The sequence below is a fragment of the Lissotriton vulgaris genome, chromosome 4_1 (genome assembly GCF_964263255.1).
Source record: "Lissotriton vulgaris chromosome 4_1, aLisVul1.2, whole genome shotgun sequence".
NCBI classification, from domain to species: domain Eukaryota; kingdom Metazoa; phylum Chordata; class Amphibia; order Caudata; family Salamandridae; genus Lissotriton; species Lissotriton vulgaris.
The window spans coordinates 1,956,387,085-1,956,400,236 of NC_141691.1; positions in this window are offsets into that span (position 1 = coordinate 1,956,387,085).

The following is a 13,152-nucleotide window of genomic DNA, read 5'->3' on the forward strand; positions in this document are numbered from 1 at the left end:
GAAACCGGCCCAACTTAAGACCCTGGCGCCGGTTTGTCGCACCCCGGTGCTGTCTTTGATCAACCTGTCCCTCTCTTCTGGAGTGGTTCCCGTCAGATGGAAGCAGGCAGTAGTCATGCCAATCCTGAAGAAGGCGACCCTCGACCCCTTTAAACCTGAAAACTACTGCCCTATCTCCCTTCTCTCTTGGGCCACGAAAATAGCGGAGGCCCATGTGAATGCAACTCTTTCAGACCATCTTGGTAGGCTTAACATTCTTGACCCTACTCAGAACGGGTTCCGTGCGGGTCACAGCACGGAGACGGCCCTTCTCTCGATGGTCGAGCATTTGCGTTCCGTGCTGGATTCCGGTCGGACGGCGGCACTATTGCTATTAGATCTCAGTGCCGCCATCGACACGGTCTCGCACGGGATTCTGCTTCGGCGTCTTGAGGAGGTGGGCGTCTCTGGCTCCGCCTTGCACTGGTTTCGATCCTTCCTTACGGATAGGTCATTCCAGGTGGCGATCCCGCCCGGTAAGTCTTCATCCTACCCGTTAGACCAGGGAGTCCCACAGGGGTCATCACTGAGTCCCACCCTTTTCAATCTGTATGTGAGACCGTTGGCTGCGGTCGTCAAGCGGTGGGGCCTGACTATGGTCTCTTACGCAGATAACACGCAGCTGGCGGTCACACTGAGTGGGGACTCAGATCTGGAGGCTCCCAGGTTCTGTGAGGGTCTGCGGGAAGTGACTAACTGGATGAATTCTAACTGTCTCCAGTTAAACACCAAGAAGACGGAGATTATGGTGGTTGGTAAACAGGTGGCTTTGTGGGGCGACAAATGGTGGCCTTCGGATTTGGGTGTGACTCCCCTCCCAGCGGCAGAGATAAAAAACCTGGGGGTGTGGCTTGATCCTTCTCTGAGTTTCATCTGTCCTACCAAGAAGGTGGCGGCTTCTTGCTATGGCATCATCAGAGGACTTCGACCCATCCTCAAATTCTTTGATGCACCCACAAGACAACTGGTGGTCCAAGCATCAGTACTGTCCAGGCTGGAATATGCCAGCTCCCTACTGGCGGGGGTTAACCAGTCAGAACTTTTGCGGCTCCAGCGGGTTCAAAACGCTGTGGCCCAACTGGTGACAGGTCTACCTAGGCGGTGCTCGGTGTCCAATGCCCTGCGCTCTCTCCATTTGCTCCCTGTGCAAAAGAGGATTAGATTCAAGGTTCTTTGCCTTGCATTTAAAATCCTCGAGGGTACATCCCCACAAATCTTGGAGAAACTGCTGATCCCCTATGTCCCCTCTCGCGCTCTTAGATCGTTAGGCCAGAACTTAGCAGTGGTCCCGCATTTTAAGTTGAGCAGAGTTGGTGGCCGCTCCTTTCGTGTCTTGGCGGCGAGCTGGTGGAATTCTCTTCCTCCACAAATTCGGGCCATCGATGAGCTCCTTCAGTTTAGACGGGCTATCAAGACCTTCTTGTTTGTTTAGTTCTTCTGATGTGTTTCCTTTCCTTTCTGCCCGCTTTTAATAATGTGTTGTGTTTACCTTCTCAAAGCGCCAGGACACCGCTTTGCTGGGGCAGCTGTGCGCGGTACAAATAAAAATAACATAACATAACATAACAACATGCTCCTGTGTGGGTGTGCCTGATTCATAACCTGCTCCTGTGTGGGTGTGGCTGATTCACAACTTGCTCCTGTGTGGGTTTGCCTGATTCTTAACATGCTCCTTACTCCTGTGTGGGTGGGCCTGATTCATAACATGCCCCTTACTCCTGTGTGGGTGTGCCTGATTCATAGCATGCATCTTTGTGGGGTTGCCTGTTTCATAACCTGCTCCTTGCTCCTGTGTGGGTGTGATTGATTCATAACTTGCTCCTGTGTGGGTGTGCCTGAATCATAACTTGCTTCTGTAAGGGTGTGCTTGAATCATAACTTGATCCTTGCTCCTATGTGGGTGTACCTGATTCATAACTTGCTCCTGTGTGGGCGTGACTGATGCATAACTTGCTCCTGTGTGGGTGTGCCTGATTCAAAACTTGCTTGTGTGTGGGTGTGCCTGAATCATAACTTGCTCCTTGCTCCTGTGTGGGTGTGATTGATTCATAACTTGCTCCTGTGTGGGTATGCTTGAATCATAACTTGCTCTTGTAAGGGTGTGCTTGAATCATAACTTGCTCCTTGCTCCTGTGTGGGTGTACCTGATTTATAGCTTGCTCCTTGCTCCTGTGTGGGTGTACCTGATTCATAACTTGCTCTTGTGTGGGTGTACCTGATTCATAACTTGCTCCTTCAGTTTAGACGGGCTATCAATTCCTTCTTGTTTGTTTAGTTCTTCTGATGTGTTTCCTTTCCTTTCTGCCCGCTTTTAATGATGTGTTGTGTTTACCTTTTCAAAGCGCCAGGACACCCCTTTGCTGGGGCAGCTGTGCGCGGTACAAATAAAAATAACATAACATAACATAACAACATGCTCCTGTGTGGGTGTGCCTGATTCATAACCTGCTCCTGTGTGGGTGTGGCTGATTCACAACTTGCTCCTGTGTGGGTTTGCCTGATTCTTAACATGCTCCTTACTCCTGTGTGGGTGGGTCTGATTCATAACATGCCCCTTACTCCTGTGTGGGTGTGCCTGATTCATAGCATGCATCTTTGTGGGGGTGCCTGTTTCATAACCTGCTCCTTGCTCCTGTGTGGGTGTGATTGATTCATAACTTGCTCCTGTGTGGGTGTGCCTGAATCATAACTTGCTCCTGTAAGGGTGTGCTTGAATCATAACTTGATCCTTGCTCCTATGTGGGTGTACCTGATTCATAACTTGCTCCTGTGTGGGCGTGACTGATGCATAACTTGCTCCTGTGTGGGTGTGCCTGATTCAAAACTTGCTTGCGTGTGGGTGTGCCTGAATCATAACTTGCTCCTTGCTCCTGTGTGGGTGTGATTGATTCATAACTTGCTCCTGTGTGGGTATGCTTGAATCATAACTTGCTCTTGTAAGGGTGTGCTTGAATCATAACTTGCTCCTTGCTCCTGTGTGGGTGTACCTGATTTATAGCTTGCTCCTTGCTCCTGTGTGGGTGTACCTGATTCATAACTTGCTCTTGTGTGGGTGTACCTGATTCATAACTTGCTCCTTGCTCCTGTGTGGGTGTGCCTGATTCATAACTTGCTCCTTGCTGCTGTGTGGGTATGCTTAATTCATAACTTGCTCCTGTGTGGGTGTGGCTGATTCATAACTTGCTCCTGTGTGGGTGTGCCTGATTCATAACTTGCTCCTGTGTGGGTGTTCCTAAATCATAACTTGCTCCTGTAAGGGTGTGCTTGAATGTGGGTGTACCTGATTCATAACTTGCTCCTTGCTCCTGTGTGGGTGTGCCTGATTCATAACTTGCTCCTTGCTCCTGTGTGGATGTGCCTGATTCATAACTTGCTCCTATGTGGGTATACCTGATTCATAACTTGCTCCTTGTTCCTGTGTGGGTCTGCCTGATTCATAACTTGCTCCTTGCTCCTGTTTATGTTTATGTTTATGTTTATGTTTATCATTTATAAAGCGCGGCTTATACCCGAGGGCGTCTTGGCGCTGAGATTTGCAGAATTATTGATCAGTGCGGCCTGTAGTGTCCAAGTAGATTCAGAGACAGTGCAGGTGTACCTGATTCATAACTTGCTCCTTGCTGTTATGTGGGTATGCTTGATTCATAACTTGCTCCTGTGTGGGTGTGTCTGATTTATAACTTGCTCCTGTGTGGGTGTGCCTGATTCACAACTTGCTCCTTTGTGGGTGTGCCTAATTCATAAATTGCTCCTGTGTGGGTTTGCTTGATTCATAACTTGTTCCTGTGTGGATGTGCCTAAATCATAACTTGCTCCTGTAAGGGTGTACTTGAATCATAACTTGCTCCTTGCTCCTGCGTGGGTGTACCTGATTCAGAACTTGCTCCTGTGTGGGTGTGCCTGATTCATACCTTGCTCCTATGTGGGTATACCTGTTTCATAACTTGCTCCTTGCTCCTGTGTGGGTGTGCCTGATTCATAACTTGCTCTTTGCTCCTGTGTGGGTGTACCTGATTCATAGCATGCTTCTTTGTTGGGGTGCCTGTTTCATAACCTGCTCCTGTGTGGGTGTGAATGATGCATAACTTGCCCCTGTGTGGGTGACTGATTCAAAACTTGCTTGTGTGTGGGTGTGTCTGAATCATAACTTGCTCCTTGCTCCTGTGTGGGTGTGATTGATTCATAACTTGCTGTTGTAAGGGTGTGCTTGAATCATAACTTGCTCCTTGCTCCTGTGTGGGTGTACCTGATTCATAACTTGCTCATTGCTCCTGTGTGGGTGTGCCTGATTCATAACTTGCTCCTTGCTCATGTGTGGGTGTGCCTGATTCATAACTTGCTCCTTGCTGCTGTGTGGGTATGCTTAATTCATAACTTGCTCCTGTGTGGGTGTGCCTGATTTATAACTTGCTACTGGTGGGTGTGGCTGATTCATAACTTGCTCCTGTGTGGGTGTGCCTGATTCATAACTTGCTCCTGTGTGGGTGTTCCTATATCATAACTTGCTCCTGTAAGGGTGTGCTTGAATCATAACTTGCTCCTTGCTCCTGTGTGGGTGTGACTGATGCATAACTTGCTCCTTTGTGGGTGTGCCTGAATCAAAACTTGCTCCTGTAAGGGTGTGCTTGGATCATAACTTGCTCCTTGCTCCTGTGTGGGTGTACCTGATTCATAACTTGCTCCTTTCTCCTGTGTGGGTGTGCCCGATTCATAACTTGCTCCTTGCTTTGGTGTGGGTGTACCTGATTCATAACTTGCTCCTGTGTGTGTGCACCTGATTCATAACTTGCTCCTTGCTCCTGTGTGGGTGTGCCTGATTCATAACTTGCTCCTTGCTCCTGTGTGGGTGTGATTGATTCATAACTTGCTCCTGTGTGGGTTTGCCTGATTTATAACTTGCTCCTGTGTGGGTGTGGCTGATTCATAACTTGCTCCTGTGTGTGGGTGTGCCTGAATCCTAACTTGCTCCTTGCTCCTGTGTGGGTGTGATTGATTCATAACTTGCTCCTGTGTGGGAGTGCCTGAATCAAAACATGCTCCTGTAAGGGTGTGCTTGAATCATAACTTGCTCCTTGCTCCTGTGTGGGTGTACCTGATTCATAACTTGCTCCTTTCTCCTGTGTGGGTGTGTCCGATTCATAACTTGCTCCTTGCTCCGGTGTGGGTGTACCTGATTCATAACTTGCTCCTGTGTGTGTGCCCCTGATTCATAACTTGCCCCTTGCTCCTGTGTGGGTGTGCCTGATTCATAACTTGCTCCTTGCTCCTGTGTGGGTGTGATTGATTCATAACTTGCTCATGTGTGGGGTTGCCTGATTTATAACTTGCTCCTGTGTGGGTGTGGCTGATTCATAACTTGCTCCTGTGTGGGTGTGCCTGATTCATAACTTGCTCCTGTGTGGGTGTGCCTAAATCATAACTTGCTCCTGTAAGGATGTGCTTGAATCATAGCTTGCTGCTGTGTGGGTATGCTTGAGTCATAACTTGCTCCTGTGTGGGTGTGCCGGATTTATAACTTGCTCCTGTGTGGGTGTGGCTGATTCATAACTTGCTCCTGTGTGGGTGTACCTGATTCATAACTTGCTCCTGTGTGGGTGTACCTGACTCATAACTTGCTCCTTGCTCCTGTGTGGGTGTGCCTGATTCATAACTTGCTCCTGTGTGGGTGTGCCTGAATCATAACTTGCTCCCGTAATGGTGTGCTTGAATCATAACTTGATCCTGGCTCCTGTGCGGGTCTACCTGATTCATAACTTGCTCCTGTGTGGGTGTGACGGATGCATAACTTGCTCCTTTGTGGGTGTGCCTGATTCAAAACTTGCTTGTGTGTGGGTGTGCCTGAATCCTAACTTGCTCCTTGCTCCTGTGTGGGTGTGATTGATTCATAACTTGCTCCTGTGTGGGTTTGCCTGAATCATAACTTGCTCCTGTAAGGGTGTGCTTGAATCATAACTTGCTCCTTGCTCCTGTGTGGGTGTACCTGATTCATAACTTGCTCCTTTCTCCTGTGTGGGTGTGCCTGATTCATAACTTGCTCCTTGCTCCTGTGTGGGTGTACCTGATTCATAACTTGCTCCTGTGTGGGTGTACCTGATTCATAACTTGCTCCTTGCTCCTGTGTGGGTGTGCCTGATTCATAACTTGCTCCTTGCTTCTGTGTGGGTGTGATTGATTCATGACTTGCTCCTGTGTGGGTGTGCCTGATTTATAACTTGCTCCTGTGTGGGTGTGGCTGATTCATAACTTGCTCCTGTGTGGGTGTGCCTGATTCATAACTTGCTCCTGTGTGGGTGTACCTAAATCATAACTTGCTCCTGTAAGGATGTGCTTGAATCATAACTTGCTGCTCTGTAGGTATGCTTGATTCATAACTTGCTCCTGTGTGGACGTGCCTGATTTATAACTTGCTCCTGTGGGGGTAAGGCTGATTCATAACTTGCTCCTGTGTGAGTGTACCTAATTCATAACTTGCTCCTGTGTGGGTGTTCCTAAATAATAACTTGCTCCTGTAAGGGTGTGCTTGAATCATAACTTGCTCCTTGCTCCTGTGTGGGTGTGACTGATGCATAACTTGCTCCTTTGTGGGTGTGCCTGATTCAAACCTTGCTTGTGTGTGGGTGTGCCTGAATCCTAACTTGCTCCTTGCTCCTGTGTGGGTGTGATTGATTCATAACTTGCTCCTGTGTGGGAGTGCCTGAATCAAAACATGCTCCTGTAAGGGTGTGCTTGAATCACAACTTGCTCCTTGCTCCTGTGTGGGTGTACCTGATTCATAACTTGCTCCTTTCTCCTGTGTGGGTGTGCCCGATTCATAACTTGCTCCTTGCTCCTTGCTCCGGTGTGGGTGTACCTGATTCATAACTTGCTCCTCTGTGTGTGTACCTGATTCATAACTTGCTCCTTGCTCCTGTGTGGGTGTGCCTGATTCATAACTTGCTCCTTGCTCCTGTGTGGGTGTGATTGATTCATAACTTGCTCCTGTGTGGGTTTGCCTGATTTATAACTTGCTCCTTTGTGGATGTGGCTGATTCATAACTTTCTCCTGTGTGGGTGTGCCTGATTCATAACTTGCTCCTGTGTGGGTGTGCCTAAATCATAACTTGCTCCTGTAAGGATGTGCTTGAATCATAGCTTGCTGCTGTGTGGGTATGCTTGATTCATAACTTGCTCCTGTGTGGGTGTGCCGGATTTATAACTTGCTCCTGTGTGGGTGTGGCTGATTCATAACTTGCTCCTGTGTGGGTGTACCTGATTCATAACTTGCTCCTGTGTGGGTGTACCTGACTCATAACTTGCTCCTTGCTCCTGTGTGGGTGTGCCTGATTCATAACTTGGTCCTGTGTGGGTGTGCCTAATTCATAACTTGCTCCTGTGTGGGTGTGCCTAAATCATAATTTGCTCCTGTGTGGGTGTGCCTGAATCATAACGTGCTCCTGTAATGGTGTGCTTGAATCATAACTTGATCCTGGCTCCTGTGCGGGTCTACCTGATTCATAACTTGCTCCTGTGTGGGTGTGACGGATGCATAACTTGCTCCTTTGTGGGTGTGCCTGATTCAAAACTTGCTTGTGTGTGGGTGTGCCTGAATCCTAACTTGCTCCTTGCTCCTGTGTGGGTGTGATTGATTCATAACTTGCTCCTGTGTGGGTGTGCCTGAATCATAACTTGCTCCTGTAAGGGTGTGCTTGAATCATAACTTGCTCCTTGCTCCTGTGTGGGTGTACCTGATTCATAACTTGCTCCTTTCTCCTGTGTGGGTGTGCCCGATTCATAACTTGCTCCTTGCTCCTGTGTGGGTGTACCTGATTCATAACTTGCTCCTGTGTGGGTGTACCTGATTCATAACTTGCTCCTTGCTCCTGTGTGGGTGTGCCTGATTCATAACTTGCTCCTTGCTCCTGTGTGGGTGTGATTGATTCATAACTTGCTCCTGTGTGGGTGTGCCTGATTTATAACTTGCTCCTGTGTGGGTGTGGCTGATTCATAACTTGCTCCTGTGTGGGTGTGCCTGATTCATAACTTGCTCCTGTGTGGGTGTGCCTAAATCATAACTTGCTCCTGTAAGGATGTGCTTGAATCATAACTTGCTGCTCTGTGGGTATGCTTGATTCATAACTTGCTCCTGTGTGGGCGTGCCTGATCTATGACTTGCTCCTGTGTGGGTGTGGCTGATTAATAACTTGCTCCTGTGTGAGTGTACCTGATTCATAACTTGCTCCTGTGTGGGTGTACCTGATTCATAACTTGCTCCTTGCTCCTGTGTGGGTGTGCCTGATTCATAACTTGCTCCTTGCTGCTGTGTGGGTATGCTTGATTCATAACATGCTCCTGTGTGGGTGTGCCTGATTTATGACTTGCTCCTGTGTGGGTGTGGCTGATTCATAACGTGCTCCTGTGTGGGTGTGCCTGATTCATAACTTGCTCCTGTGTGGGTGTGCCTAAATCATAATTTGCTCCTGTAAGGGGGTGCTTGAATTATAACTTGCTCCTTGCTCCTGTGTGGATGTGCCTGATTCATAACTTGCTCCTATGTGGGTATACCTGATTCATAACTTGCTCCTTGCTCCTGTATGGGTGTGCCCGATTCATAACTTGCTCCTTGCTCCTGTGCAGGTGTACCTGATTCAAAACTTGCTCCTGTGTGGGTGTGCCTGATTCACAACTTGCTCCTGTGTGGGTGTGCCTAATTCATAACTTGCTCCTGTGTGGGTATGCTTGGTTCATAACTTGCTCCTGTGTGGGTGTGCCTGATTCATAACTTGCTCCTTGCTCCTGTGTGGGTGTGCCTTATTTATAACTTGCTCCTTGCTCCTGTGTGGGTGTACCTGATTCATAACTTGCTCCTTGCTCCTGTGTGGGTGGGCCTGATTCATAACATGCTCTTTACTCCTGTGTGGGTGTGCCTGATTCAAAGCATGCTTCTTTGTTGGGGTGCCTGTTTCCTAACCTGCTCCTGTGTGGGTGTGACTGATTCAAAACTTGCTTGTGTGTGGGTGTGCCTGAATCACAACTTGCTCCTTGCTCCCGTGTGGGTGTGATTGATTCATAACTTGCTCCTGTGTGAGTGTGCTTGAGTCATACCTTGCTCCTGTAAGGGTGTGCATGAATCATAACTTGATCCTTGCTCCTGTGCGGGTCTACCTGATTCATAACTTGCTCCTGTGTGGGTGTGACTGATGCATAACTTGCTCCTGTGTGGGTGTGCCTGATTCAAAACTTGCTTGTGTCTGGGTGTGCCTGTATCCTAACTTGCTCCTTGTTCCTGTGTGGGTGTGATTGATTCATAACTTGCTCCTGTGTGGGTGTGCCTGAATCATAACTTGCTCTTGTAAGGGTGTGCTTGAACCATAACTTGCTCCTTGCTCCTGTGTGGGTGTACCTGATTCATAACTTGCTCATTACTCCTGTGTGGGTGTGCCTGATTCATAACTTGCTCCTTGCTCCTGTGTGGGTATACCTGATTCATAACTTGCTCCTTGCTCCTGTGTGGGTGTGCCTGATTCATAACTTGCTCCTTGCTGCTGTGTGGGTATGCTTGATTCATAACATGCTCCTGTGTGGGTGTGCCTGATTTATGACTTGCTCCTGTGTGGGTGTGGCTGATTCATAACTTGCTCCTGTGTGGGTGTGCCTGATTTATAACTTTTTCCTGTGTGAGTGTGCCTGATAAATAACATGCTTCTTTGTTGGGGTGCCTGTTTCATAACCTACTCCTGTGTGGGTGTGAATGATGCATAACTTTCTCCTGTGTGGGTGTGACTGATTCAAAACTTGCATGTGTGTGGGTGTGCCTGAATCATAACTTGCTCCTTGCTCCTGTGTGGGTGTGATTGATTCATAACTTGCTCCTGTGTGGGTGTGCCTGAATCATAACTTGCTCCTGTAAGGGTGTGCTTAAATCATAACTTGATCCTTGCTCCTGTGCGGGTCTACCTGATTCATAACTTGCTCCTGTGTGGGTGTGCCTGATTCACAACTTGCTCCTTTGGGGGTGCCTAATTCATAACTTGCTCCTGTGTGGGTATGCTTGATTCATAACTTGCTCCTGTGTAGGTGTGCCTGATTCATAACTTGCTCCTTGCTCCTGTGTGGGTGTGATTGATTCATAACTTGCTCCTGTGTGGGTGTGCCTGAATCATAACTTGCTCCTGTAAGGGTGTGCTTGAATCATAACTTGCTCCTTGCTCCTGTGTGGGTGTACCTGATTCATAACTTGCTCTTTGCTCCTGTGTGGGTGTGCCTGATTCATAACTTGTTCCTGTGTGGGTGTACCTGATTCATAACTTGCTCCTGTGTGGGTGTACCTGATTCATAACTTGCTCCTTGCTCCTGTGTGGGTGTGTCTGATTTATAACTTGCTCTTGTGTGGGTGTGGCTGATTCATAACTTGCTCCTCTGTGGGTGTGCCTGATTTATAACTTGCTCCTGTGTGGGTGTGGCTGATTCATAACTTGCTCCTGTGTGGGTGTGCCTGATTCATAACTTGCTCCTGTGTGGGTGTGCCTGAATCATAACTTGCTCCTGTAAGGATGTGCTTGAATCATAACTTGCTTCTGTGTGGGTATGCTTGATTCATAACTTGCTCCTGTGTGGGTGTGTCTGATTTATAGCTTTCCCCTGTGTGGGTGTGGCTGATTCATAACTTGCTCCTGTGTGGGTGTGCCTGATTAATAACTTGCTCCTGTGTGGGTGTGGCTGATTCATAACTTGCTCCTGTGTGGGTGTGCCTGATTTATAACTTGCTCCTGTGTGGGTGTACCTGATTCATAACTTGCTCCTGTGTGGGTGTACCTGATTCATAACTTGCTCCTTGCTCCTGTGTGGGTGTGCCTGATTCATAACTTGCTCCTGTGTGGGTGTGGCTGATTCATAACTTGCTCCTGTGTGGGTGTGCCTGATTTATAACTTGCTCCTGTGTGGGTGTGGCTGATTCATAACTTGCTCCTGTGTGGGTGTGCCTGATTCATAACTTCCTCCTGTGTGGTTGTGCCTAAATCATAACTTGCTCCTGTAAGGATGTGCTTGAATCATAACTTGCTTCTGTGTGGGTATGCTTGATTCATAACTTGCTCCTGTGTGGGTGTGTCTGATTTATAGCTTTCCCCTGTGTGGGTGTGGCTGATTCATAACTTGCTCCTGTGTGGTTGTGCCTGATTAATAACTTGCTCCTGTGTGGGTGTGCCTAAATCATAATTTGCTCCTGTAAGGGTGTGCTTGAATTATAACTTGCTCCTTGCTCCTGTGTGGATGTGCCTGATTCATAACTTGCTCCTATGTGGGTATACCTGATTCATAACTTGCTCCTTGCTCCTGTATGGGTGTGCCTGATTCATAACTTGCTCCCTGCTCCTGTGCAGGTGTACCTGATTCATAACCTGCTCCTGTGTGGGTGTGCCTGATTCACAACTTGCTCCTGTGTGGGTGTGCCTAATTCATAACTTGCTCCTGTGTGGGTATGCTTGATTCATAACTTGCTCCTTGCTCCTGTGTGGATGTGCTTGATTCATAACTTGCTCCTATGTGGGTATACCTGATTCATAACTTGCTCCTTGCTCCTTTATGGGTGTGCCTGATTCATAACTTGCTCCTTGCTCCTGTGCAGATGTACCTGATTCATAACCTGCTCCTGTGTGGGTGCGCCTGATTCACAACTTGCTCCTGTGTGGGTGTGCCTAATTCATCACTTGCTCCTGTGTGGGTATGCTTGATTCATAACTTGCTCCTGTGTGGGTGTGCCTGATTCATAACTTGCTCCTTTGTCCTGTGTGGGTGTGCCTGATTCATAACTTGCTCCTTGCTCCTGTGTGGGTGTACCTGATTCATAACTTGCTCCTTGCTCCTGTGTGGGTGTTATTGATTCATAACTTGCTCCTGTGTGAGTGTGCCTGAATCATAACTTGCTCCTGTAAGGGTGTGCATGAATCATAACTTGATCCTTGCTCCTGTGCGGGTCTACCTGATTCATAACTTGCTCCTGTGTGGGTGTGACTGATGCATAACTTGCTCCTGTGTGGGTGTGCCTGATTCATAACTCACTCCTGTGTGAGTGTGCCTGAATCATAACTTGCTCTTGTAAGGGTGTGCTTGAATCATAACTTGCTCCTTGCTCCTGCGTGGGTGTACCTGATTCATAACTTGCTCATTACTCCTGTGTGGGTTTGCCTGATTCATAACTTGCTCCTTGCTCCTGTGTGGGTGTACCTGATTCATAACTTGCTCCTGTGTGGATGTACATGATTCATAACTTGCTCCTTGCTCCTGTGTGGGTGTGCCTGTATCCCAACTTGCTCCTTGCTCCTGTGTGGGTGTGATTGATTCATAACTCACTCCTGTGTGAGTGTGCCTGAATCATAACTTGCTCTTGTAAGGGTGTGCTTGAATCATAACTTGCTCCTTGCTCCTGCGTGGGTGTACCTGATTCATAACTTGCTCATTACTGCTGTGTGGGTTTGCCTGATTCATAACTTGCTCCTTGCTCCTGTGTGGGTGTACCTGATTCATAACTTGCTCCTGTGTGGATGTACATGATTCATAACTTGCTCCTTGCTCCTGTGTGGGTGTGCCTGATTCATAACTTGCTCCTTGCTGCTGTGTGGGTATGCTTGATTCATTACTTGCTCCTGTGTGGGTGTGCCTGATTTATAACTTGCTCCTGTGTGGGTGTGCCTGATAAATATCATGCTTCTTTGTTGGGGTGCCTGTTTCATGACCTGCTCCTGTGTGGGTGTGAATGATGCATAACTTGCTCCTGTGTGGGTGTGACTGATTCAAAACTTGCTTGTGTGTGGGTGTCCCTGAATCATAACTTGCTCCTTGCTCCTGTGTGGGTTTGATTGATTCATAACTTGCTCCTGTGTGGGTGTGCCTGAATCATAACTTGCTCCTGTAAGGGTGTGCTTGAATCATAAGGTAGGACCTTCTCCTAAGCGGTCGCTCCCCACGCTTCCCATCTCCAGAGCCCCCATTGTGCTGCTCCTCTGCCCTGAGCTGAACTCACATTGCCCGGAGTTTCTCCTAAGCGATTGGTATCGTAGCCTGCTTTGCTATTAGTTTTCAAGCGCATTCAACAGGTCATAGCGCTTAGAATCGGATCGCTACATTTTGCACATTAAT